Source organism: Sarcophilus harrisii, chromosome X (assembly GCF_902635505.1).
Source record: "Sarcophilus harrisii chromosome X, mSarHar1.11, whole genome shotgun sequence".
NCBI lineage: Eukaryota > Metazoa > Chordata > Mammalia > Dasyuromorphia > Dasyuridae > Sarcophilus > Sarcophilus harrisii.
In genome coordinates this window covers 10,886,413-10,913,475 of record NC_045432.1, presented here as the reverse complement: position 1 = coordinate 10,913,475, position 27,063 = coordinate 10,886,413, and the positions used below count along the sequence as shown (strand labels likewise).

General features: G+C 34.0%; 1 long non-coding RNA gene across 14 annotated transcripts in view; it reads left to right on the top strand.

Annotated features, from left to right (window-relative positions):
- The window catches only part of LOC105751131, a 184,956-nt gene extending 164,434 nt beyond the window's left edge, over window positions 1-20,522 (top strand). For 8 of the 14 annotated variants that reach the window (XR_004230687.1, XR_004230686.1, XR_004230688.1 and 5 more), the window contains one exon: window positions 124-3,970. This is a non-coding gene — a long non-coding RNA (uncharacterized LOC105751131). Of the gene's footprint in view, window positions 1-123; window positions 3,971-8,220 lie in introns of those variants that run through there. The other 6 variants (XR_004230679.1, XR_004230678.1, XR_004230677.1 and 3 more) reach the window with 6 other exon arrangements.
- Window positions 20,523-27,063: the final 6,541 nt, after the last annotated feature.

Here is a 27,063-nt window from a genome sequence, read left to right as displayed (position 1 = left end):
ATTATTTTATTTCCAACTAATTTTAGTGTATATTTCACAAACTGTTTCTTGATTGTAATTTTTATTGCATTATGGTCCCCAAAGAGTGCATTTAATATTTTACTTTTGTGCATTTTTTCCAAGGTGTTTATGCCCAAATATAAGGTCAATTTCTGTGAAGAAACCAGGCAGAGCTGTGGGAGAAAACAGGTATTCTCATTTTTGTTCCCCTTCAATATTCTACAGAAGACAAGTTTATCTTGCTTTTCTAAAATTCCATATGTCTCCTCAAATTCTTTCTTGGTTATTTTCATGATTACATTTATCTAAGGCTATAAGGATGAAACTGAGAGGCTCCACTGTTAAACCATTCCTAGCTTTTTTCTGTTGTAAGGCATTTAATTTTTCCTTCAAGTATGTGAATGCTGTACCATTTGATGTGCATATGTGTGTGTGTGTGTGTGTGTGTGTGTGTATATATATATATATATATATATATATATATATATTCAGTACTGATATTATTAAAGTGTCTATGATAGCTTTAAGCAAAATGTAGTTTCCCTGAACATCTCTTTCATTTGATTCTATTTTTAATTTTGTTTTACTGAGATGATAATTTTAACTCTGCCTGTTTTATGTTTGGTGAAACATGATAGTTGCTCATTGTAACTTTCAGTGTGTCTTTTTTTTTTTTTTTGTCTCTCTTGTAAGGAACATATTGTTGGGTTCTGATTTATAATCCATTCTCCTATCCTTTACCATTTTATGTGTGAGTTCATCCATTTACATTCACAGTTAGGACTGCTGATAATATCATTCCCTCCTTACCATACTCTACTATTTCTGCTTCTTTTTCTCTTTCTCTCTTTTTTTATTACCCTAGATACAAATTAATAATGATATGAAGTAAAAGTACTAAAGTCTATTTTGCTTCTGACCAATGCCCTTCTTAAACTTTAGTACCTTCTATTATAGTCCCCCCAGCTCCCAGCCTCTTTTCCTCCTATATCCATATAGGAAAATACAGATGAATTTCTGTACCCAATTCTTTGTACATATATATGCTTCCCTCACTGAACTAGTTCTGAGATGAATGAAGACTAAACATTCCTCCTCTCTACCTCTTATTTTTCCTTCCATTGTAAAAACTCTTCCATGAGAGTCTCTAATATGTGAGTGAAACTTCCCTATTCTTTTTCTCCCATAACCCTTCTCCCAGGATTTTGTCTGGCTCTGCAGTCCTAAAGACAGGTGGAATGGCAGGAATTTTTGTCTATTTTGTTCTTCTGATTTCATAAGATGGTCTAAGGGTATATGCTTCCAGCATGGTGTGATAATTAGAGTCTGGTCACTGTCTTTATGAACTGTGCTGTGGTCACTACTCAGGTAGATACCTGCTTTATCAGGACCGCCACCACTGCTTTCCACCTTGGAACTGCATAATGGGTGACAGAACTAATGGCACCTGATCCTGTGCCCAGTGTGGAAAAGGAATCCTCTCAGTAGTCCACTTTCCATCCCTGGGTACTGATGCCGCTGCCTCCAGCACCACCACACACCTCACTACTGCGTGCCTTCAAGCAATTTCTGGGGCCACACCTGCCAGGCCAAGAGCAACTGCCACTCCAGTGTCTTCAGGCCTTTTCTTCCATCTTCCTTTTCTGCCTTTTGCTGGAAAAAGGACTCACTGTGAATTTTTTCTGGCTTTTCCACTCAGAAATTTTTTTAGTCTTTTCTGTGGTCTCTTTGTATCTGATGAGAAAATGTACTCCAGTGTAGGGGTTTTAAAAGAACAGGTTACTTCACCCATTATTGTTCTAGTGAATGAATAGATTGTATTTATAGAAAAAAACCTATGTAAGTACATGTGAGTGACAAAAGAAACAATTGCTCATTTTCAATAATTTATAAGTCATTTAGTAAATTAAAACTGATTTAAAATGTATTTAGATCAAGAGATGCATTAAAATACTGTATTATTTGTTTGTATAAAAGAGTAATCATAAAGAGTAATCATAAAAGTTATGTCCTGAATGACCTCTTCAATGAGTAATTCAGATCAATTTTCTACTGTGATTCTATTTTTTTAAAAAACAAAAAAGAACACTCTTATTGGAATAAGGCTGCTGTAGGTATCACTACTATTTTTCAGAAATGGTCACTATTTATTGATTAATTTAGCATGCAAAAAATTTAAAAAATAGAATCTATGCATTCAAAATAAGGTACTGCTTAAACATAGGTATAAGTAAATGTACTATAACTCCATATATAAGTGAAAAAGAAAAAAGCCAAAGTCTTAGTGTTTTGTCCCTCCTATTAGGAGAGACAGATATCTGCATTTAACAAAAAATGAAAAATTTTCTTTTTAAAAAGAGTAAATCAGAGCTTTAGTAAAACTGAAGTCTTCAAACTCAATGAGAAAAAGAGAAAAATATATTTCTTTGGTGAGATGTAAATTTAATATATATAATGTATTACATATATATGTATATATGTATGTATGTATACATACACGAAGAAAATAAATCATGGCACTGCCTTAATCTGGCAAGACTTTTGATGAAGTTCTTATTCATGTATATATTTGATGAGGTCTTATTTTTTTTCTTTGCTTGTTTTTGACCAAAAAGTTTTTCAGAATTTCCTTTTACAAAGTATACCATTTGTGATTTTAAATAATGGCTAAGGCCAAGATATAATTTAAAGTAATTCATGAATACCATTTGTTGATCTCTTTTTTTCCATCTTTTATTGATATAAATAAGCATTCACAGTTACACATGTTCCCTTAAACATTGCTGTGTCTCCATCTCACTTTTTTGTTATCCTATCTTATTTTTGTCATTTTCTTTAATGAAATTATTGACACTTGCTATCATGGCTTCTTTGACCCATTCTTGCTTTGGGAGTAGATTATCTGACTTCCAATTAATTTTTAATCTATGCTTCAAAAGTCATATTTCGAATGTATTTTTCATTGCATTATGGTTCCCAAAGGGTGCATTTAATATTTTATTTTTTTCTCCATTTCTTTTTGAGGTGTTTTTGCCCAAATACAAGGTCAATTTCTGTGAAGGTACCATGCAGAGCTGTGAGAAAAAAAACAGGTACATTTTTTGATTGTCCTTCAGTATTCTTCAGAAGCCAAACATCTCACTTTTAAAAAATTCCACATATCTCCTCAAATTCTTTTTTAGTTATTTTATGATTACATTTATCTAAGGCTATCAATGATGAAATTGAGGGGCTCCACTGTTAATGCTTTCCTGGTCATTTAGCTTTTCCTTCAAGTCTTTGGATGTTGTATCATTTGATGTATATGTGTTCAGTACTGGTATTAATTCATTTTCTGTGACAGCTTTAAGCAAAATGTAGTGTCCCTGAATTTTTCTTGAATTGAGTCTATTTGTACTCTTCCTTTGTCTGAGATAATGATTGCTAACTCTGCCTGTTTTACTTCTCTTGAAACACACTAGATTTTTATTTTTACTATGTGTATCTTTGTGTTTCATGTCTTTGTCGTAAGCAATATATATATATATATATATTGGGTTCAGTTGGGTTCTGATTTCTAATTGATTCACCTATCCTGTATCATTTTATGAGTGAGTTCATTCATTCACATTCATAATTAGAATTGCTAATAGTATCTTTCACTCCCTACTATTCTTGACTCTTTGTGCTTCTTTCTCTCTCTCTTTTTTACCCTGGATAGAAAATAATAGCAATATGAAGTAAGAGTACAAAAGTCTGTTTTGTTTCTAACCACTGCATCTCTTAATCTTTAATGCTTCTTATTAAATTCCCCTACCCCATGGTCCCTTGACCACCTACATCCTTGTTGGAAAATACAGATGAATTTCTAAACTCAACAGTGTGTGTAGATATATTCTTCCCTCACCAGTTCAGATATGAACCAACCATTGTCACTTTCTGCCCCTTATTTTTTCTTCCATTTTAAACACTCTTCTATGAGTGTCTCACTTATGTGAGAGAAATGTCTATATTCTTATTCTTCTGTCCTCCTTTTCCCCAGTCTTCCTTGTTTTTACCCTTCCTTTCTTTTTTGGAGCTCATCCTAACACAACCATATTAATTTTGTATGCTCAGGTTCCCTTTTGTTTGCTCATGTTTCTAGCCTATATATTCATTTTGGATTTTATGTTTGAGTGTGACTTTACATTCCTATGGACAGGAGGACTGGACAGAGTGTCTGTCTTTTATGTACATTTGCTTTCATAAGATAATCTAGGCATCTGTGAGGTTTTTTTTGGCTCATGTTGTGATAAGTAGAGTCTGGCTACTGTCCTTATGAACTGGGCTGTGGTCGCTACTGAGGTAGGACCCTTACTTCTTCATGACCACCACCACTGCTTTCCACCTTGGAACTACGACTCAGAACGGTGTAATGGCTGAAGAAGTTTAGACATGGCAATTGAATCAGTGCCCAGTGTTTGAAAAAGAAAAGGAATCCTCTTAGTCCACTTTCCCAAAACTAGGCACCGATTCCGCTGCCACCGCCACCACACACCTCACTGCTGCGTGCCTTCAAGCAACTTCTGGGGCCACACCTGCCAGGCCAAGAGCAACTGCCATTCCAGTGTCTGCAGGCCTTTCTTCCATCTTCCTCTTCTGTTCTGTGCTAGAAAAAGGACTCACTGTGAGTTTTGCTTAGTTTTCAGACTCAGAAATCTGTTTAGTATTTTTTGGGCTCTCTTTGCATAAGAGGGGTAAAAAGAAAGATACTCCAATGCAGTGGTTTTAAAAGGACAGCTTGTTTCACTTATTATTGTTCTAATGAATAAATAGGCTGTGTTTGTGAAAAAACTAAGTACAGGTGATTGACAAGGGAAACAATTTCTGCTTTTCAGTAACTTATATGTCATTTAATAAACTAAAACAGATTAAACAAAAATGTATATTCAATGAGTTACAGTTAACATAAATTTCCTATTGTGGTTCCAAAGTTTTTAAAAGCAAAAGAGAAATCAGAAAAGAAGGAAAGTGCATTTAATATTTTCAAGGAATAAGGCTGGTGTAGATAAAACTATTATTTTAAAGAAATCATCATGATTTATTGACAAAATTAGCACACAAAAATTCAAAAGATACAATTTATGGCTTTTAAATAGGTACTGCTTAAACATAGATGTAAGTAAATATAGTTTTACTGGTGAAATAAGTGAAAAAGAAAAAAAAAAAAGAAAGTGTGAGTGTTTTTCTGTCCTTTGGTGACAGACAGCTGCATTTAAAAAACAATGAAAAAGTCTCTTTTGAAAAATAGTAAATCAGCACCATGCTAGTACTCTTTAGTAAAACCCAAGTCCTAAAACAGAATCACTGAGAAAAAGAGAAAAATATGTGCCTTTGGCGAATGATAATTTAAAATATATATGTGTATATGTATGTAAATATATAAATATATATACACAAAGAATATAAATTGCTGTACTGCCTTAATCAGGTAAGACTTCTGCTGAAGTTTTCATTCCTGTAAATACTTGACAAGATCTTATTTTGTGTTTGCATCATTGTTCAGAATCTCTTCTTAGAAAGTACACAATTTGTGATTTTTAAAAAATGGCCAAGAACAATATATACTTTAAAACAGTTCATGAATACAATTTATTGAACTGTTTTTCCACCTTTTATTGATATAAGCATTTACAGTTAGAAATACTCCCTTAAGCATTGCTTTGTCTCCATCCCATGTTTTGGTTCTACTATCTCATTTTTGTCATTTTCTTTAATGAAATTATTAACACTTGCTAGCATAACTTCTTTGACCTGTTCTTTCTTTAGGAGTAGATTATTTGGTTTCCAATTAATTTTTAATCTGTTCTTCAAAAGCCATTTCTTGAATGTATTGTTTGCTGCATTTTAGTCCCCAAAGAGTGCATTTAATATTTTATGTGTCTGCATTTCTTTCTGAGATGTTTATACCAAATACAGGGTCAATTTCTGTGAAGGTCACATGCAGAGGTATGGGAGGAAAAAAAGGTATACTCATTTTTGCTGCTTTTCAGTATTCTTCAGGAGTCAAGCTAATCTCACAATTCTGTAATTCCACACATCTCCTCAGAGTCTTTCTTAGTGATTTTATGATTACATTTATCTAAGACTGTGAAGGACAAAATTGAAGGACTTCACTCTTAAAGCTTTCCTAGCTGTTTCCCATTGTAAGGCATTTAACTTTTCCTTCATGTATTTGCATGTTGTGCCATTTGATGCATATATGTTTAGTATTTATTCATTAGTACTTATTTAGTACCTATTCATTGCCTGTGGCAGCTTTGAGCAAAATGTAATTTCACTGAACATCTCTTTGAATTGGGTCTATTTGTACTTTTCCTTTTTCTGAGATGATGATTGCTACCTGTGCCTGTTTTAATTTTGATGAACTAAAATCTTGTAATTGTGTGTCTTTCTGTTTCATGTCTGTTGTAGACAATATGTTTTGGGGTTCTGATTTCTAATCCATTCTGTTATCTTTTATCTTCTTCTGTGCAAGTTTATCCATTCACATAAATAGTTAGAACTGATAATAGTATCTTTCCCTCTATACCATTCTCTACGATTTATGCTTCTCTCTCTCTCTCTCTCTCTCTCTCTCTTTCTCATTTACCCTGGATAAGAAATAATAGTAATATGAAGTAATCATATAAAAGTGTTTTACTTCTGACCAATGCCTCTCTTAAACTTTACTAACTTCTATTAGAGACCCTCCCTCAGCCTCCTGGACCTTTATCCTCCTGCAACCATTTAGGGAAATAAAGATGTATGTCTCTACCCAACTCTTTGTGCATATATATTCTTCCTTTATTGAACTAGTTCAGATATGCTTGAGAGTCAAACTTTGCGCCTGCTAACCCTTATTTTCCCCTTCCATTGTAATAAAACTTCCATGAGAGTATTATGTGAATAAAATTTCCCTCTTTTTTCTCCTGTCCCGCTTCCCCCAGAATTTTTTTTCACCTTTTTTCCCCCCAGAATCACCGCTTCCCCCAGAATTTTTTTTCATTCTTCTTTGGAAATCATCCTGACATAATAATCCCACACCCATGGCTGCAATTTAAGTAGACTCCTCACTGCCATAATGATGATGGTGTTATTATGGTTTTCATGTGTCACCTGCCTTCTGGGAATGTTAACCATTTAACCTGGGTAATGTTATTATCTCTTACTCCCAATATTTCTTATATGACTCTTGTTTTCAAGACATGATCTTCTTCTGAGTTCATGCCCTGGTTTTCCCAGTCACCATATTAGTTTTGTATGCCCTGGTTCCTTTTTGTTTGCTCATGTTTCTAGCCTACATATTCATTTGGTTTTTATGTGTGAGTCTGGCTCTGTAGTCCTAAGGATGGATGAAATGGCTGGAGATTCTCTCTATTATGTCCTTCTGATTTCATAAAATGTTCTAAGGGTCTGTGGGTTTTTTGGTGCCTCCAGCATAGTATGATAATTAGAGTCTGATAATTGTCCTTATGAACTGAGTTGTGGTCACTACACAGGTAGGACACCTGCTTATCAAGACCACCACCACTGCTTTCTACCTTGGAACTGTGACTCAAAACTGTGTGACAGAGGGTGACAGAGCTAATCAATGGCACTTGATCCTGTGCCTAGTGTTTGTAAAGGCATCCTCTTGATAGTCCACTTTCTATCCCTGGGTACTGATGCTGCTGCCTCCAGCACCACTACCACACACCTCACTGCTGCGTGCCTTCAAGCGCCTTCTGGGGCCACACCTGCCAGGCCAAGAGCAATTGTCACTTCAGTGTCTGCAGTCCTCTCTTCCATCTTCCTCTTCTGCCTTGTGCTAGAAAAAAGGACTCACTGTGAATTTTTCTTGCCTTTTTTACTAAAAAATCTATTTATTCTTTTCTGTTTTCTCTTTGTATAAGAGGTTTAAAAAAGGAGAAAATGTACATCTGTGCAGTGGTTTCAAAAAGACTATTATTGTTCTAGTGAATGAATAGGTTGTATTTATAGAAAAAGCAGTGATTACATGTGATTGAAAAGGGAAGCAACTTCCAATTTTTAATAACCAATATGTTAGTAAACTAAAACTGATTAAAGAAAAATGTATGTAGCCCACGAAATGTAACATAAAGTACTGTATAATCTGTTTTGTAAAATAGTAATTTTCTGAAAATATATGTTCTGAATGACATTTTCAACATATTGTGCTTAACATCAACTTCCTATTTTGGTTCCATTTTTTTTAATCAGAAAATTAATCTGAAAAGAAGGACAGTGCATGTAATATCTTGAAAGAACAAGGTTGCTGTAAGTATCACTACTATTTTTAAGAAATGATCACTATTTATCGACAAAGCACACACAAAAGAATTCAAAAGATACAATTTGTGTGTTCAAAAAGGGTACCACTCAAATATAGATATAATTAAATGTACTATAACTGAAGAAATAAGTTAAAAGAAAACCCTAAGTGTGAGTGTTTTTGGCCCTCCTATGGAGAGAGAGATGCATTTAACAATGAATAAATCTGCCTTTTAAAAAATAGTAAATCAGCAACATGCTAGTGAGAAAAAGAGAAAAATGGGATGAAATGAAAATTTTAAATATATGTGTGTATGTATATAAATGTATACATCTATATACATACACACACACACATACACAGAGAGAGAGAGAGACAGGCAATTGATCACTGAACTGCATTAATCTGGTAAGACATTTGCTGAAATTATTTTTCTTGTAAATATTTGATGAGCTCTTATTTTGTTTGCTTTAATGAAATTTTTGACACTTGCTATCATGACTTTTGTGACCCATTTTTTCTTTAGGAATACATTATTTGATTTTCAATTAATTTTTAGTCTATGCTTCAAAAGCTCTTTCTCAATTATATTTTCCCATTGCATTATGGTCCCTAAAGGGTGCATTTGATATTTTACTTTTCTGCATTTTTTTCTGAGGTGTTTATACCCAAATACAGGTCAATTTCTTTGAAGGTCTCATGCAAAGTTATGGGAGGAGGGGAGTATACTTATTTTTGTTGTCCTTTTGATATTCTCCAGAAGCCAATCTTATCTCACTTTTCTAAAATACCACACATCTCCACAAATTCTTTCATGATTATTTTATGATTACATTCATTTAAGGCTGTAAAGGAGTAAATTGAGAGGCTCCACTGTTAAACTTGCTTAGCTTTTTTCCCATTGTAAGGCATTTATTTAACTTTTCTTTCAAGTATTTGCATGTTATGCCATTTGATGCATACATGAATACTGACATCAATTCATTGTCTATGGCAACTATAAGCAAAATGTTGTTTCCCTGAACATCTCCTTGAATTGAATGTATTTGTACTTTTCCTTTTTCTGTCATGATGGTTGCTAACTAACTCTGCCAGTTTTACTTCTGTTAAAATACACTATGTTTCATGTCTCTCTTGTAAGCAGCATATTGTTAGGTTCTGATTTCCTCTCTATTTGTTTTATTCTCTACTATTTTATGGGTGAGGTCATCCATTCACATTTATAGTTAGGACTACCAATAATTTCTTCCCTCCATACCATTCTCTACTATTGTTGCTTCTTTCTCTTTTCTTTTCTTTTCTTTTTTACCTTGGATAGGAAAAAAATAGTAATATGAAGTTAGAGTAAAAAATAAAGTCTGTTTTGCTTTTGACTACTGCCTCTCTTAATCTTTAATATTCTTGTTAAAAAAAAAACCTATTCCACAGTCCCTTGGGTCCATATTGGGAAATAGATATAAATTTCTAAACTCAACTGTGTGTGCATATATATTCTTCCCTCATTGAACTAGTTCATATGTATGTGAAAGTCAAACATTGCCCCTCTCTGCCCCTTATTTTTCTTTCCATTGTAAAAACTCTTCCATGAGACTATTATGTGAGGGAACTTTTCCCATTCTTTCTCTCCTGTCCTCTTTTCTTGAGGATTTCCTTTCCTCTCTACCCTTCCATTCTTCTTTGGGGAATCATCCTAACACAGTATTCCCATACTCATGCCCACAGCTTAAGAAGACTGATCACAGGAATAATTATGATGATGTTCTTATGGGTTTAATATGTCATCTTCCTTCTGGGATGGTAATCATTTTAACATTGATAATTATTAGGATCTATTACTCCCAATTTTTCTCATATCATTCTTGTTTTCAAGACATTTTCTAATTTGAGTTCATGCCCCGAGTTGCCCTTTAACTAAATTATGTATGCTCTGATTCTCATTTGTTTGCTCATGTTTCTAGCCTACATATTCATTTTGGATTTTATGTTTGAGTGTGACTCTGCACTCCTATGGATGGGAGGACTGGCCAGAGTGTCTGTCTCTTATGTGCTTCTGCTTTCACAAGATAATCTAGGTATCTGAGTTTTTTTGGCTCCTCCAACATGTTGTGGTAATTAGAGTCTGGCTACTGTCCTCATGAAGTGGGCTGTAGTTGCTACTGAGGTAGGAACCTTACTTCTTCATGACCACCACCACTGCTTTCCACCTTGGAACTGAGACTCAAAACTGTATAATGGCTGAAGAAGTTTAGACATGGCAATTGAATCGGTGCCCAGTGTTTGAAAAAGAAAAGGAATCCTCTTAGTCCACTTTCCCAAAACTAGGCACCGATTCCGCTGCCAGCACCACCACTGATATGCCTCACTGCTGCGTGCCTTCAAGCGACTTCTGGGGCCACACCTACCAGGCCAAGAGCAACTGCCACTCCAGTGTCTGCAGACCTTTCTTCCATCTTCATCTTCTGCCTTGTGCTAGAAAAAAGGGCTCACTGTGAGTTTTCCTTAGTTTTCAGACTCAGAAATCTGTTTAGTATTTTTTTGTGCTTGCTTTTTTGAGGGGAAAAAATGTATTCCAGTGCAGTGGTTTCAAAAGAACAGGTTTTTTCACCTATTATTGTTCTAATGAATAAACAGCTTATATTTATGGGGAAAAGTGTAAGTACATGTGATTAACAAGGGAAACAATTTCTGGTTTTAAAATAATTTTTATTTCATTTAATAAACTAAAACAGGTTAAACAAAAATGTATTTAGTTCAAGAGAGGCAACATAAAATACCATAAAATTTATATCTGGGAAAGAGTAATCCTGAGAAAATGTATGCCCTAATTGATATTTTCATTGAGTTATATAGTTAATATCCATTTGCTATTGTGATTCCAATTGTTTTTAAAAAAACTAAAAAGAAATCTCAAAAGAAGAAAGTGCATGTAATGTTCTGAAAGAATAAGGGTGCTTATAGGTAAAACTATTATTTTTAAGAAATCCCCACTATTTATTGATAAAATGAGCATACAAAAATTCAAATGATACAATTTATGTGTTCAAATTGTGGTACTGCTGAAACATAGTTTTGAGTAAATATACTATTACTGAAGAATAAAAACCCATCATTTGAGTGTTTTGTCCCTTCCTTGGTGAGAGGCATTTAAAAAACAATGAAAAAGTCTCTCTATTAAAAAATAGTATATCAGCACCATGCTAGTGCTCTCTAATAAAACCTAAGTCCTGAAATAGAATCATTGAGAAAAAGAGAAATTTTTTTTTTCTTTAGTGAAATATATGTGTGTATATGTAAATAGATAAGCATATATACATGAAGAAAATAAATCATTGCATTGCCTCAATCTGCCAAGACTTTTATGGACCTTCTACTTCATGTAAATACTTGACTAAGCCTTATTTTATGTATTTGCTTGTTTTTGACCAAGATATTGTTCAAAATCTCCTCTAACAAAGTACATAATTTGTAATTTAAATAAAGACTGAGGCCAATATATAATTTGAAATAATTCATGAATACAGTTTGTTGAACTCTTTTTTTCCATTTTAGTTGATATTAGTATTTACATTTAGAAATGTTTCCTTATGTATTACATTTGTTTCCATTCCACATTTTTATTACATTGTCTCATTTTGGACTTTTTCTTTAATTAAATTACTGACACTTGCTAACATGGCTTCTTTGACCCATTCTTTCTTTAGGAGCAGATTATTTGGTTTCCAATTAATTTTTAATCTATGCTTCAAAAACTCTTTCTCAATTGTATATTTCATTGCATTATGGTCCCTAAAGGGTGCATTTAATATTTTACTTTTCTGCATTTCTTTCTGAGATGTTTATTCACAAATTACAGGGTCAAGTTCTGTGAAGATACCACATAGAGATGAGAGGGAAAAAGGGTATACTCATTTTTGCCTGCCCTTCAGTATTCTTCAGAAGCCAAGCTTATTTCACTTTTCTAAAGTTCCACACATCTCAGATTCTTTCTTGTTTATATTATGATTACATTTATCTAAGGCTATCAAGAACAAAATTGAGGGGCTCCACTCTTAAAGCTTTCCTAGGTTTTTCCCATTGTATGTCACTGAAATTTTACTTCAAGTATTTGTGCCATTTAATGAATATATGTTCAGTACTGATATTAATTCATTATCAATGGCAACTTTAAGTAAAATATAGTTTCTTTAAACGTTTTTTTGAATTGTGTCTATTTGCACTTTTCCTTTGTGTGAGATGATAATTGCTAACTGCCTGTTTTACTTCTGTTGATACATGCTACATTCTTATTGTAACTCTCTGTCTTTCTGTTTCGTGTGTCTCTTGTTGTAATCAACATCTGACAATAGTCAGATGTGATTTCTAATCATCCATTTATTCTCTACCATTTTATGGGTGAATTCATCCATTCACATTCATGCTTGGGACTGCTTATAGTATCTTTCTCTCTATACCATTCTCTTCTATTTATGCTTCACTCTCGCTCTTGCTCTCACTCTTTTTTACCCTAGATAGGAAAAAAAGAGTAATAAGTGTCTTTTTGCTTCTGACCACTGCTTCTCTTAATCTTTACTACTTTCTATTATAGCCCTCTCCACCCCCACAACCTACAACCTCCTACAACTGTATTGGGAAATATAAATGAATGTCTAGACCCAACTGTGTGTCCATATATAATCTCCCCTCACTGCGTCAGTTCAGATGTACAGGAGGACTAAACATTCTCCTCTCTGTCCTTTATTTTCCCTCTCATTATAAAAACTCTTCCATGAGTCTCTAATATGTGAGTTTCCCTATTCTTTCTCTCATCTTCCTTCTCCCAGAGTTTTTTTTTTTCTTCCTTTTTCACTTTTCCATTCTTCTTTGGAGCTCATCCTTATACAATATCCCCACGCCCATGGCCACAGCTTAAGTAGACTCCTCACTGACATAATAATGAGGATGTTCTTATGAGCTTCATGGGTCATTTTCTGAGATAGAAATCAGTTTAACATTGTTAATTGTTATGATTTCTTACTCCCAATATTTCTTATATCACTCTTGTTTTCAAGACATTGTCTTCTAGTTGCCCTTTCACTATATTAGTTTTGTATGCTCTGATTCTCTTTTGTTTGCTCATGTTTCTAGCCTACATATTCATTTTGGATTTTATGTGTGAGTCTGACTCTGCAATCCTAAGGAAGGGAGAACTGGCCAGAGTTTCTGTTAATTATGTATTTTTGATTTCACAATGTGATTTAGGTGTCTGTGGGTTATTTGACTGTGTGATGGTGTGATGATTAGAGTCTGGTCACTGTCCTTATGAACTGGGCTGTGGTCACTACTCAGGTAGGACACCTGCTTTATCATGACCACCACCACTGCTTTCCACCTTGGAACTGCGACTCAAAACTGGGTAATGGGTGACAGAGCTAATCAGTGGCCCTGATTCTGTGCCTAGTGTTTGTAAAGGCATCCTCTCAGTAATCCATTTTCCATCCCTGGGTACTGATGCCGGTGCCTCCAGCACCAACACACACCTCACTGCTGCGTGCCTTCAAGCGCCTTCTGGGGCCACACCTGCCAGGCCAAGAGCAACTGCCACTCCAGTGTTTGCAGGCCTTTTCTTCCATCTTCCTTTCTGACTTTTGCTGGAAAAAGGACTCACTGTGAGTTTTTCCTAGTTTTCTCACTCATAAATCAATTTAATCTTTTCTGTGCTCTCTTTGTATAAGAGGTAAAAAAAAAAAAAGAGAGAGAGAGAGAAAAGGTACTCCCAGTGCAGTAGGTTTAAAAGGACAGGTTGCTTCACCTATTAACACTCTAGTGAATGAACAGGGTGTATTTATGGAAAAAATATATAAGTACATTTGATCGACAAGGGAAGCAATTTTTGATTTTCAATAACTTATATGTAATTTAGTAAACTAAGATTGATTAAAGAAAAGTGTAGTTTGGTCAAAAGATGCATCATAAAATGTCACATAATTTGTATCTAGAAAAAAGTATTCCAGTGAAAATATATGTCCTGAATGACATATTCAAAGAGTTATAATTAATATCAATTTTCCATTGTGTTTCCTTTTTTTTTTTAAAACAGAAAAGAAATCTGAAAAGCAGGAGAGTGCAGGTAATGTCTTGAAGGAAGAAGACTGCTGTAGGTATCACTACAATTTTTGAGAAATTGTGACTTTATTGACAAAGTTAGCACACAAATTCAAAAGAAACAATTTATGTGTTTAAAACAGGGTACTACTCAAACATAGATATAACTAAATGTAGTATTAGGGAAGAAACAAGTGAAAAAGAAAAAACCCAAAGTCTGAGTATTTTGTTCCTCCTATGGGGGAGATATGTGAATTCAGCAAACAATGGAAAAAAGTCTCTTTTGAAAAATAGTAAATCAGCACTATGCAAGTTCTGTTTAGTAAAACTCAAGTCCTGATGTAGAGTTACTGAGAAAACAGAAAAATATAGTCCTGTGGTGAGATGAAAATCTATAAATTCTGTTTGTGCATGCTTGTGTGTGTGTGTGTGTGTGTGTGTGTGTGTGTGTATGTATGTGTATACACACACAAAGAAAATAGATTCCTGCACTGCCTTAATCTGTTGAGACATTTCCTGAATTTCTTGTTCTTGTCAATATCTGGCAAGGTCTAATTTTGTTTGTTGACTTGTTTTTGACCAATAGATTGTTCATAATTTAGTTGTACAAAGCATACCATTTGTAATTTTAAATAATGGCCAAGACCAAAATATAATTTAAAGTAATTCATGAATGCAATCTAGTCAGTCCTTTTTTCATCTTTGTTGATTTACAGTTACAAATATTCCCTTCAGTGTTACACTGTCTCATTTTGAATCTTTTCTGTAATGAAATTATTGACACTTGCTATCTTGCTTTCTTTGACCCATTCTTTCTTTAAGAGATTATTTGGTTTCCAACTAAGTTTAATATATGCTTCACAAGCTTTTTCTTAAATGTATTTTTCATTGCATTTTGGTCCCCAAAGTGTACATTTAATATTTGATTTTTGTGCATTTCTTTCTGTGGTGTTTATGTGCAAATACAAGATCAGTTTCTGTGAAGGTCCCATGCAGAACAGTAGGGAAAATCAGATATACTTATTTTTGTTGCCCTTCAGTATTTTTCAGAAACTAAGCTTATCTCTAAAATTCCACATATCTCCTCAAATTCTTTCTTGTTCTTTTTATGATTAGATTTATTTAAGGCTGTCAGTGATGAAATTGGAGGTTCCACTTTTAAAGCTTTCTCAGGTTTTTCCCATTGTAAGGCATTTAACTTTTCCCTCAGGTATTTTCTTTTTGTGCCATTTGATACATATATGTTCAATATTAATTCATTGTGACAGCTTTAAGCAAAATGTAGTTTCCCTGAACATTTCTTTGTATTGGGTCCTTTGTACTTTTCCTTTGAGATGGTGATTGTTAACTCTGCCTGTTTTACTTCTACTGAAACACATTCGATGTTTATTGTAACTCTGTGTCTTTCTGTTTTATGTCTCTCTTGTAAGCAACATATTGTTGGGTTCTGATTTCTAATCTGTTTTCCTATATTTCATGGGTGAGTTCATCCATTTACATTCACAGTTAGGACTTCTAATAGCACCTTTCCCTCCATATATTTCTCTACTATTTGTGCTTCTTTCTCTCTCTTTTTTTATCCTAGATAAGATTTAATAATGATATGAACTAAGAGTACAAAAGTCTTGTTTGGCTTCTGAGCACTACCTGTCTTAAACATTTCTACCAGCTCCACTCCACCACCACAGACCCTTGGCCTTCTACATCTGTACAGAGAAATACAGATGAATATCTAAACCCAAGTGTGTGCATATATACTCTTCTCCCATTGCACCAGTTCAGATGTGTGTTAGGATGAAACATTGCCTCTCTTTGCCTCTCATTTTTCCTTCCATTGTAAAAGCTCTTCCATGAGAGTCTCTAGTATGTGAGTCAACTTTCTCCATTCTTTCTCTCCTGTCTACTTTTTTGTAGGGTTTCCTTTATTTTCGTACTCTTCCATTCTCCTTTGGAGATCATCCTAACAAAATTTTCTCATACCCATGTCCAATGCTTAAGTAGATTTCATCATAATGATGATGATGTTCTTATGGATTTCATATGTCATCTTCCTTTTGAGATAGTAATCATTTTAACATTGGTAATTTTTAGGATCTATAACTCCCAATTTTTTTCATATCAATTTTTTTCAAGACACTGCCTACTTTTGCTCCCGTTTCTTTTTGTTTACTCATGTTTCTAGCCTACATATTCATTTTGGATTTTATGTTCGAGTGTGACTCTGCAATTCTATGGATGGGAGGACTGGCTGGTATTTCTGTCTATTTTATACTTCTGTACACTTCTGATTTCACAAAATAATCTAGGCATTTGTGGTTTTTTGGGGCTCTTCCAGCTTGTTGTGATAATTAGAGTCTGGCCACTGATCTCATCAACTGAGCTGTGGTTACTGCTAAGATAGGACCCTTACTTCTTCATGACCAACAACACTGCTTTCCACCTTGGAACTGCAACTCAGAACTGGGTAATGGCTGACCAAGTTTATAAATGGCAATTAAATCGGTGCCTAGTGTTTGAGAAGGAAAAGGAATCATCTTAGTAGTCCACTTTCCCAAAACTAGGCACCGATTTCGCTGTCACCACCTCCACCACTACCACCACCAGAACCATCACGACCACACCTCACTGCTGCATGCCTTCAACACCTTCTGGGGCCACATCTGCCAGGCCAAGAGCAGCTGCCACTCCAGTATCTACAGGCCTTTCTTCCATGTGCTAAAAAAAGGATTCACTGTGTGTTTTGCTAGGTGTGTGCATTCAGAAATCTGTTTAGTATTTTTGGGGCTCTCTTTGAAAAATAAGTGCATTTCAATATAGTGGTTTCAAAGGAACAGGTTGTTCCATCTATTATTGTTCTAATGAATGAATGGGTTATGTTTACGGAAAAAAACAATCTAAGTACATATGATTGACAAGGAAAGCAATTTCTGGTTTTCAATAACTTATAGGTCATTTAATAAACTAAAACTGATTAAACTAAAATGTTTTTAGATCAAGTGATGCAACAACATGAAAAATTGTATAATTTTTAATCTGTAAAAGAGTAATCCACTGAAAATGTATGTCCAGACTGACATAAAATATGTCAGTTAACATCAATTTCCTATTGTGGTTCCAATTTTCTCAAAAACCAGAAAAGAAATATGAAAAGATGGACAGTACATGCAATTATTTGAAAGAACAAGGCTGCTGTAGGTATCATTATTATTTTTAATAAATGGTCACTATTGACAAAGTTAGCACATAAAAAAATCAAAACATACGATTTATGTGTTCAAAATTGGTACTGCTCAAACATAGATATAACTAAATGTAGTATTACAGGAAAAAATAAGTGAAAAAGAAAAAACCCAAAGTAAGAGTGTTTTGTCCCTCCTCTGGGGAGAGACACATGAAATTAACAATAAAAAAATCTCTCTTGAACAATAGTAAATCTGCACTTATGCAAGTGCTTTTTAGTAAAACACAATCATGATACAGAGTCACTGAGAAAAAGAGAAAAATTTATTGATTTGGTGAGATAAAAATCTAAAATATATGTGTGTATGTATGTAAATACTTATACATATATATATATATATGAAAATATGTGTATGTGTATATGCTATATATATATATACACACACAAATAAAATAAATCACTGCATTGTCATATTTGTTGAAGATCTCATGCCTGTAAATACCTAACAAGGTCTTCTTTTGTTTGCTTGTTTTTGACCAACAAGTTGTTCAGAATTTAGTTTTACAAAGTATACCATTTGTGATTTTAAATAATAACCAAGACCAATATAGAATTTAAAGTAATTCATGAATTACTTTACAATTTGCTGGGGTCTTTTTTTCCATCTTTTATTGATATATACATTTACAGTTAGAAATGTTCGCTTCAGGTTCTATCCCACATTTTTGTTATGCTATCTCATTTTGTTCCTTTTCTTTAATGAAATTATTGACATTTGTTATCATGGCTTCTTTGATCCATTCTTTCTTTAGGAGAATATTATTTGGTTTCCAAGTAATTTTTAATGTATGCTTCACAAGCTGTTTCTTGAATGTATTTTTCATTACCTTATAGTCCTCAAAGGATGCATTTAATATTTTACTTTTTTACATTTCTTTCTGTGGTGTTTATGCCCAAATACAAGGTTAATACCTGTGAAGGTGCCATAGAGAACTATGGAGAAAAAAAAGTTATACTTATTTTTGCTGCCTTTCAGTATTCTTCAGAATCCAAGCTTATGTCATTTTAATAATGATTAATTATTAAATAATAATTAATAATGATTAGTAATTCTTTCTTGTTTTTTTTATGATTTCATTTATCTAAGGCTGTGAAAGATGAAATTGAGGGGCTCCACTGTTAAAGCTTACCTAGCTTTTTTATATTGTAAGTCATTTAACTTTTCCTTCAACTATTTGGATGTTGTGCCACTTGACGTACATATGTTCAGTACTGATATTTGTCTAAAACAGGTTTTAGTAAAATGTATTTTCCCGGAACATTTCTTTGAATTGGATCTATTGGCACTTTTCCTTTGTCTGAGATGATGATTGCTAACTCTGTTTTATTTCTGGTGAAACACAATAGATTCTTATTGTAACTTTCAGTGTTTCTTATTATTTCTTTTGTAAGCAACATATTGTTGGGTTCTGATTTCTAATCCATTCACCTATCCTCAACCATTTTATTTGTGAATTCATCCATTTACATTTACAGTTAGGATTGCTAATAGTGTCTTTCCCTACATCCCATACTCTTATTATTTCTGCTTCTTTCTCTCTTTCTCTTTTTTTTTAACCCTTGATACCTATTAATAGTGATATGAACAGAATACAAAAGTCTATTTTGCTCCTGGGCACTTCCTGTGTTAAACTTTACTACCTTCTATTATACCTCCACTCACCCCTACCCCCACAGTCCCTTGCCCTCCTACATCTGTATTGAGATGATGAATTTATCAACTCAACTGTGTGTGCATATATACTCTTCTCTTGCTGCACCAGTTCAGATGTTCATTGGGACCAAACATTGCCTCTCTCTGCTCCTTATTTTTCCTTTAATTGTAACAACTCTTCCATGAGAGTCTCTGTTATCTGAAGGAACTTTCTCCATTCTTTCTCTCCTGTCCACTTTCTCCCAGGATTTCTTTTATTTTTCACCCTTCTTTCTTCTTTGGAGTTCATCCTAACCCAATATTCTCACACCCATGCCTGCTGCTCAAGTAGATTCCTCCTCACTGTCATAATGATGATGATGTTCTTATGGGTTTCATATGTCATCTTCCTTCTGGGAATGTAAACAGTTTAACCTGGGTAATTGTTTTGATCTCTTACTCATAATTTTTCTCATATCACTCTTATTTTAAAGGTATTATCTTCTTCTAAGTTCTTGCCCTGATTTTCCATGTAACCATATTAATTTTGTATCTACAGGTTCTCTTTTGTTTGCTCATATTTCTGGCCTACTTATTAATTTTAGACTTTATATTCAGATGTGGCTCTATCCTCCTGTGGATGGGAAAGTTGGCCAGAGTGTCTGTCTCTTATGTGCTTCTGCTTTCACAAGATAATCTAGGCATCTGAGTTTCTTTTTGGTTCCTCCAACAGGTTGTGGTAATTAGAGTCTGACTACTGTCCTCATGAAGTGGGCTGTAGTTACTACTGAGGTAGGACCCTTACTTCCCCTTACTTCTTCATGACCACCACCACTGCTTTCCACCTTGGAACTACGACTCAGAACTATGTAATGGCTGAAGAAGTTTAGACATGGCAATTGAATCGGTGCCCAGTGTTTGAAAAAGAAAAGGAATCCTCTTAGTCCACTTTCCCAAAACTAGGCACCGATTCCGCTGCCAGCACCACCACTGATATACCTCACTGCTGTGTGCCTTCAAGCGACTTCTGGGGCCACACCAGCCAGGCCAAGAGCAACTGCCACTCCAGTGTCTGCAGACCTTTCTTCCATCTTCATATTCTGCCTTGTGCTAGAAAAAAGGGCTCACTGTGAGTTTTCCTTAGTTTTCAGACTCAGAAATCTGTTTAGTATGTTTTTGTGCTCGCTTTTTTGAGGGGAAAAAAAATGTATTCCAGTTCAGTGGTTTCAAAAGGACAGATTGTTTCACCTATTGTTGTTCTAATGAATAAACAGATTGTTTTTTTATGTGAAAAAGTATACATGCGTGTGATTAACAAGGGAAGCAATTTCTGATTTTCAGTAACTTATATGTCATTAGTAAACTAAAACTGATTAAAGAAAAATGCATTTTGGTGAAGAGATACAGCATAAAATATCTTATAATTTATATCTATAAAAGAGTGATCCCCTGAATTTGTATGGCCTGAATGACATATTCAGTAAACTATAGTTATTAATTTCTACTGTGGTTCCAATTTTTTAAACAACAAAAAAATATGAAAAGAAAGACAGTGAATGTAATGTTTTGAAGGAATAAGGCTGTTGTAAAAATCACTACTATTTTTAAGAAATGATAACTTTATTGCACATTTAGCACAAGAAAATATTCAAAAGATACAATTTATGTGTTCAAACCAGGGTAATGCTCATAAATATATGTAATATAATAAAGAAATAAATGAAAAAGAATAAAACAAAGCATGAGAGTTTTCTCCTTTTCAAGGGAAGAGACAAATGCATTTAACAACAATGAAAAAGTCCCTCTTTTAAAAAATAGTAAATCAGAACTATGGAAGTATGCTTTAATATAATCCAAGTCCTAAAACAGAGTCCCTGAGAAACAGAAAAATGAATTCCTTTGCTGAGATGAAAATCTAAAAGATATGTGTACATGTGTTTTTGTAAATATATATAGCATATATACATATATACAATATATATTTTGCATATATATTTTATATATTTGTAAAATATACATAATGTGTATATATATATGTGTGTGTGGGTACACACACACACACACACACACACATACACAAAGAAATTAGATCACTGCACTGTCTTAAACTGGCAAGACATGCCGATGTCTCATTCCTGTAATACTTGGCAAGGTCTTATTTGGTTTGTTTTTGACAAGTAAGTTGTTCAGAATTTAGTTTTACAAAGTATACCATTTGTGATTTTAAATAATGGCTAAGATCAATATATAATTTAAAATAATTCATGAATACAATTTGTTGGGCTCTATTTTCCCATCTTTCATTGATATAAACAATTACAGTTAGAAATGTTCCCTACAGTATTGCTTTGTCTCTATCCGATATTTTTGTTATATTATCTCATTTTGGTACTATTCTTTAATGAAATTATTGACACTTGCTCTCATGGCTTCTTTGACCCATTCTTTCTTTAAGAGAAGATGATTTGGTTTCCAACTAATTTTAATGTATGCTTCACAAGCCATTTCTTGAATGTATTTTTCATTGCATTATTGTTCCCAAAGGGTGAATTTAATATTTTATTTTTTGCATTTCTTTGTGAGGTGTTTATGCCCAAATATAAGGATAATTTCAGGAAAAGTCCCATTCAGAGCTGTGTGAAAAGAAAGGTATCCTCATTTTTGTTGCCCTTCAATATTCTTCAGAAGCCAACTTAATCTGACTTTACTAAAATTCCACACATGTCCTAAAATTTTTAGGTTTTTTATGATTACCTTTATCTAAGGCTGTCAAGAATGAAATTGAGGGGCTCTATTGTTAAAGCTTTCTTAGCTTTTTCTTGTTTCAAGGCATTTAACTTTTCCTTCAAGTCTTTGGATGTTGTACCATTTCGTGTATATATGTTCAGTACTGATATTAATTCATAGTCCATCGCAACTTTAAGCAAAATGCACTTTCTGTGAACATCTTTTTCAACTGATTCTATTTTTCTTTTTCTTTTACTGAGATGATGATTTTTAATTCTGCCTGTTTTACTTCTCTTGAATCGGCTTAGATCCTTATTGTAACTCTGTATGTCTTTCTGTTTCATGTCTCTTTTGTTAGCAACATATTGTTGTGTTCTGATTTCTAATCCATTCATCTATCCTCAACCATTTTGTTTGTGAATTCATCCACTTACATTCACAGTTAGTACTACTAATAGTTCCTTCCATGCTATACTCTATTTCTGCTTCTTTCTTTTTTTGTTGTTTTTTTTTAACCTTAGATACAAATTAATAGTGATATGAAGTAAGAGTGTAAAAGTCTCTTTTGCTTCTTTGCACTGCCTCGCTTAAACTTTACTACATTCTATCACAGCCCCTCTCTATCCCCACAATCCCTTGCCCTCCTGTATCCATATTGGCAACTACAGATGAATTTATCAAGTCAACTGTGTGCATATATGCTCTTCTCTCGCTGCACCAGTTCAGATGTTCATTGGGGCCAAACATTGCTTCTCTTTGCCTCTTATTTTTCCTTCCATTGTAAAAACTCTTCCATGAGAGTCTCTGTTATGTGAAGGAACTTCCTCCATTCTTTCTCTCCTGTCTACCTTTTCCCAGGATTTCTTTTATTTTTTCACCCTTCTTTCTTTTTTGAGGCTCATCCTAACCCAATATTCCCACACTTCTGCCCACTACTTAAGTAGACTCCTCCTTACTGTCATAATGATAATGATGTTCTCATATATCATCTTCCTTCTAAGAATATAATCAGTTTAACCTTGGTAATTGTTATGATCTCTTACTCCAAATTTTTTCTTATATAACTTGTTTTCAAGACATTGTCTGCTTCTGAGTTCATGTTCTGAGTTGCCTTTGAACTTGATTAATTTTGTATGCTCAAGTTCCTTTTGTTTGCTCGTGTTTCTAGCATAAATATTCATTTTGGATTTTATGTTTGAGTGTGATTCTGCACTCCTATGAACAAGAGGACTGGCCAGAGTGTCTGTCTCTTATGTATTTCTGCTTTCACAAGATAATCTAGGCATCTGTGATTTTTTTTGGCTCCTCCAATATGTTATGGTAATTAGAGTCTGGCTACTGTCCTCATGAACTGGGCTGTGGTCGCTACTGAGGTAGGACCCTTACTTCTTCATGACCAACATCACTGCTTTCCACCTTGGAACTACGACTCAGAACGGTAGACATGGCAATTGAATCAGTGCCCAGTGTTTGAAAAAGAAAAGGAATCCTCTTAGTCCACTTTCCCAAAACTAGGCACCGATTCCGCTGCCGCCACCACCACACACCTCACTGCTGCGTGCCTTCAAGCGACTTCTGGGGCCACACCTGCCAGGCCAAGAGCAACTGCCATTCCATTGTCTACAGGCCTTTCTTCCATCTTCCTCTTCTGCTCTGTGCTGGAAAAAGGACTCACTGTGAGTTTTGCTTAGTTTTCAGACTCAGAAATCTGTTTAGTATTTTTTTTGTGTGCTCGCTTTTTTGAGGGGAAAAAAATGCACCCCAGTACAGTGGTTACAAAAGCACAGGTTGTTTCACCTATTATTTTTCTAATGAACGAATAGGTTGTATTTATGGAAAAAAACAATGTAAGTACATGAAATTGACAAGGAAAGCAATTTCTGATTTTAAATTACTTATATGTCATTTAATAAACTAAAAGTGATTAAATAAAATGTATTTAAGTCAAGATACGGCACAAAATACAACATAATTTGTATCTGTAAAAGACTAATCCTCTAAAAAATGTCCTAAATGACATATTTAATGAGCTAGTTTACATCAATTTCTTATTGTGGTTCCAATTTTTTAAAAAACAAAAGAAATCAGAAAAGAAGTACATGTAATGTTTTAAAGGAGCAAGGCTGCTATAGGTATCACTATTATTTTTAAGAAATTGGCACTATTTATTGACAAAATGAGCACACAAAAAATTTCAAAAGATATTTATGTGGGGCAGCTAGGTGGCGCAGTGCATAGAGCACTAGCCCTGAGTCAGGAGGACCTGAATTCAAATTTGATCTCAGACACTTAACACTTACTAGCTGGATGACCCTGGGCAAGTAAGTCACTTAATCCCAAATGCCTCAGCCAGAAAAAAAAAAAAAAAAGATATTTATGTGTTCAAAACAGGAAACTGCTGAAAAATCGATGCAATTAAATATACTATAACTGAAGAAATAAGTGAAAAAGAAGAAAATCAAAGTGAGTGTTTTGTAAAAAGCATGTAACAATGAAAAAGATCTCTCTTTATAAAAATAGTAAATCAGCATTATACTAGAGCTCTTTAGTAAAACCCAAGTCCTGAAATGGGATTACTGAGAAAGAGAAAAATGTATTCTTTGGTGAGAAGAAAATCTAATATATGTGTGTGTGTGTGTGTGTGTGTGTGTGTGTGTGTGTGTTTACATATGTAAATAAGAATATATATGTATACAAATAAAAGAACACACACACACACACATGAATAAAATACATTGTTGCTGTGCCTTAATTTGGCAAGGGCTTTGCTGAAATTCTTGTTCCTGGAAATAATTGACCAGGTTTCACTTTGTTTCTTTGCTTGTTTTTGACCAATAGATTGTTCAAAATCTTCTTTTACAAAGTACACTATATATGATTTTAAATAATGGCTAAAACCAATATATAATTTTAAATGATTAATAAATGCAATTTGTTGAACTCTTTTTCCCATCTTTTATTGATATAAGCATTTGTAGTTACAAATGTTCCCTTAAGCATTGCTTTATCTACATCCCACATTTTGTTATACTATTTCATTTTTGTTATTTTCTGTAATGAAATTTTTTACGCTTCCTATCATGACTTTTTGACCTTTTTTTTTTCTTTAGAGTACATTATTTGATTTCCAATTAATTTTTAATCTGTGTTTGAAAAGCTGTTTCTCTAATTATTTTTCATTGCATTATGTTCCCCAAAGGGTGCATTTAATATTTTACTTTACTGCATTTCTTTCTGAGCTGTTTATGCTCAAATACAAGGTTAACTTCTGTGAAGGTTCCATGTAGAGCTGTGAGGAAAAAACAGGTATACTCATTTTTACTTCCTTTCAATATTCTTCAGAAGCCAAGCTTATTTCACTTTTCTAAAATTCCATGCATGTCCTCAAATTCTTTCTTGGGCATTTTATGATTACATTTATCTAAAGCTGTCAAGGACAAAACTGTGGGGCTCCACTGTTAAAGCTTTCCTAGCTTTTTCCTGTTGTAAGGTATTTAACTTTTCCTTAAAGTATTTTGATGTTTTTGATGCATATGCTCAGAATTGATCTTATTTCATTGTCTATTGAAGCTTTAATTAAATGTAGTTTATTCAAACATTTCTTTGAATTGGGTCTATTTGTACTTTTGTCTGAGATGATAATTGCTAACTCTACCTGTTTTACTTCTGTTGAAACATAATAGATTCTTATTGTAACTCTATGTGTGTTTTTTCTGACTCATGTCCCTCTTATAAGCAACATATTTTTAGGTTCTGATTTCTAATCCATTCACTTTTCCTCGATATATTATGTTGAATTCATCCATTCACATTCATAGTTAAGACTACTAATAGTATCTTTCCCTCCATACCATTCTCTACTATTTGTGTTTCTCTCATTTTTTTCTTTTTTTTACCCTGGTTAGGAAATAATAATAATATGAAATAAAAGTATAAAGGTCTGTTTTACTTATGACCATTGCTTCTCTTAAACTTTACTACCTTCTATTCCAGCCCCCCTACCCTCACCCCCCACAGCTCCCTTTCTTCCTATATCTGTGTTGGGAAATACAGGTGAATTTCTAAACACAACTGTGTTTTCATATATATTTTTCTCTCACTGACCTTTCCATTCTTCTTTGGAGATCATCCAAACAAAATATTCCCACACACGCCCGTTGCTTAAGTAGACACGCATATAATGATGATTATGAATGTTAACCATTTAACATTGTTAATTGTTATGCTCTCTTACTCCCAATATTTCTTATATCACTCTCATTTTCAAGACATGGCCTTCTTCTGAGTTCATGCCCTGGTTTTCCCAGTCACCATATTAGTTTTGTATGCTCTGGTTCCCTTTTGTTTGCTCATGTTTATAGCCCACTATTAATTTTGGTTTTTATGTGTGAGTCTGACCCTGCAGTCCTAAGGACAGGTGAAATGGCAGGAATTTCTGTCTATTTTGTCCTTCTGATTTCATAAGATGGTCTAAGCCTCCAGCATGGTGTCTCCTTATGAACTGGGCTATAGTCACTTTTCAAGTAGGATACCTGCTTCTTCATGACCACCACCACTGATTTCCACCTTGGAACTGTGACTCAAAATTGTGTAATGGGTGACAGAGTTAATACATGGCACCTGATCCTGTGCCCAGTGTGGAAAAGGAATCCTCTCAGTAGTCCACTTTCCATCCCTGGCTACTGATGCCGCTGCCTCCAGCATCACCACACACTTCACTGCCCCTTCTGGGGCCACACCTGCCAGACCAGGAGCAACTGCCACTCCATTGTCTGCAGGCCATCTTCATCTTCTGCCTGGCTTTTCCACTTGGAAATATATTTAGTCTTTTCTGTGGTCTCTTTTGTAAATAAAAGAGAAAGAGAAAATGTACTCCTGTGCAGTGGTTTCAAAAAGACAGGTTATTTTAGCGATTATTGTCCTAGTGAATGAATAGATTATATTTATTGACAAGCAATTTCTGGTTTTCAATAACTTTTATGTCATTTAGTAAACTAAAACTGATTAAACAAAAATGTATTTAAGCCATGAGATGCAACATAAAAAACTATATATTTGTATATGGAAAAGAATAATTCTCTGAAAATGTATGTCCCAAACGTCATCTTC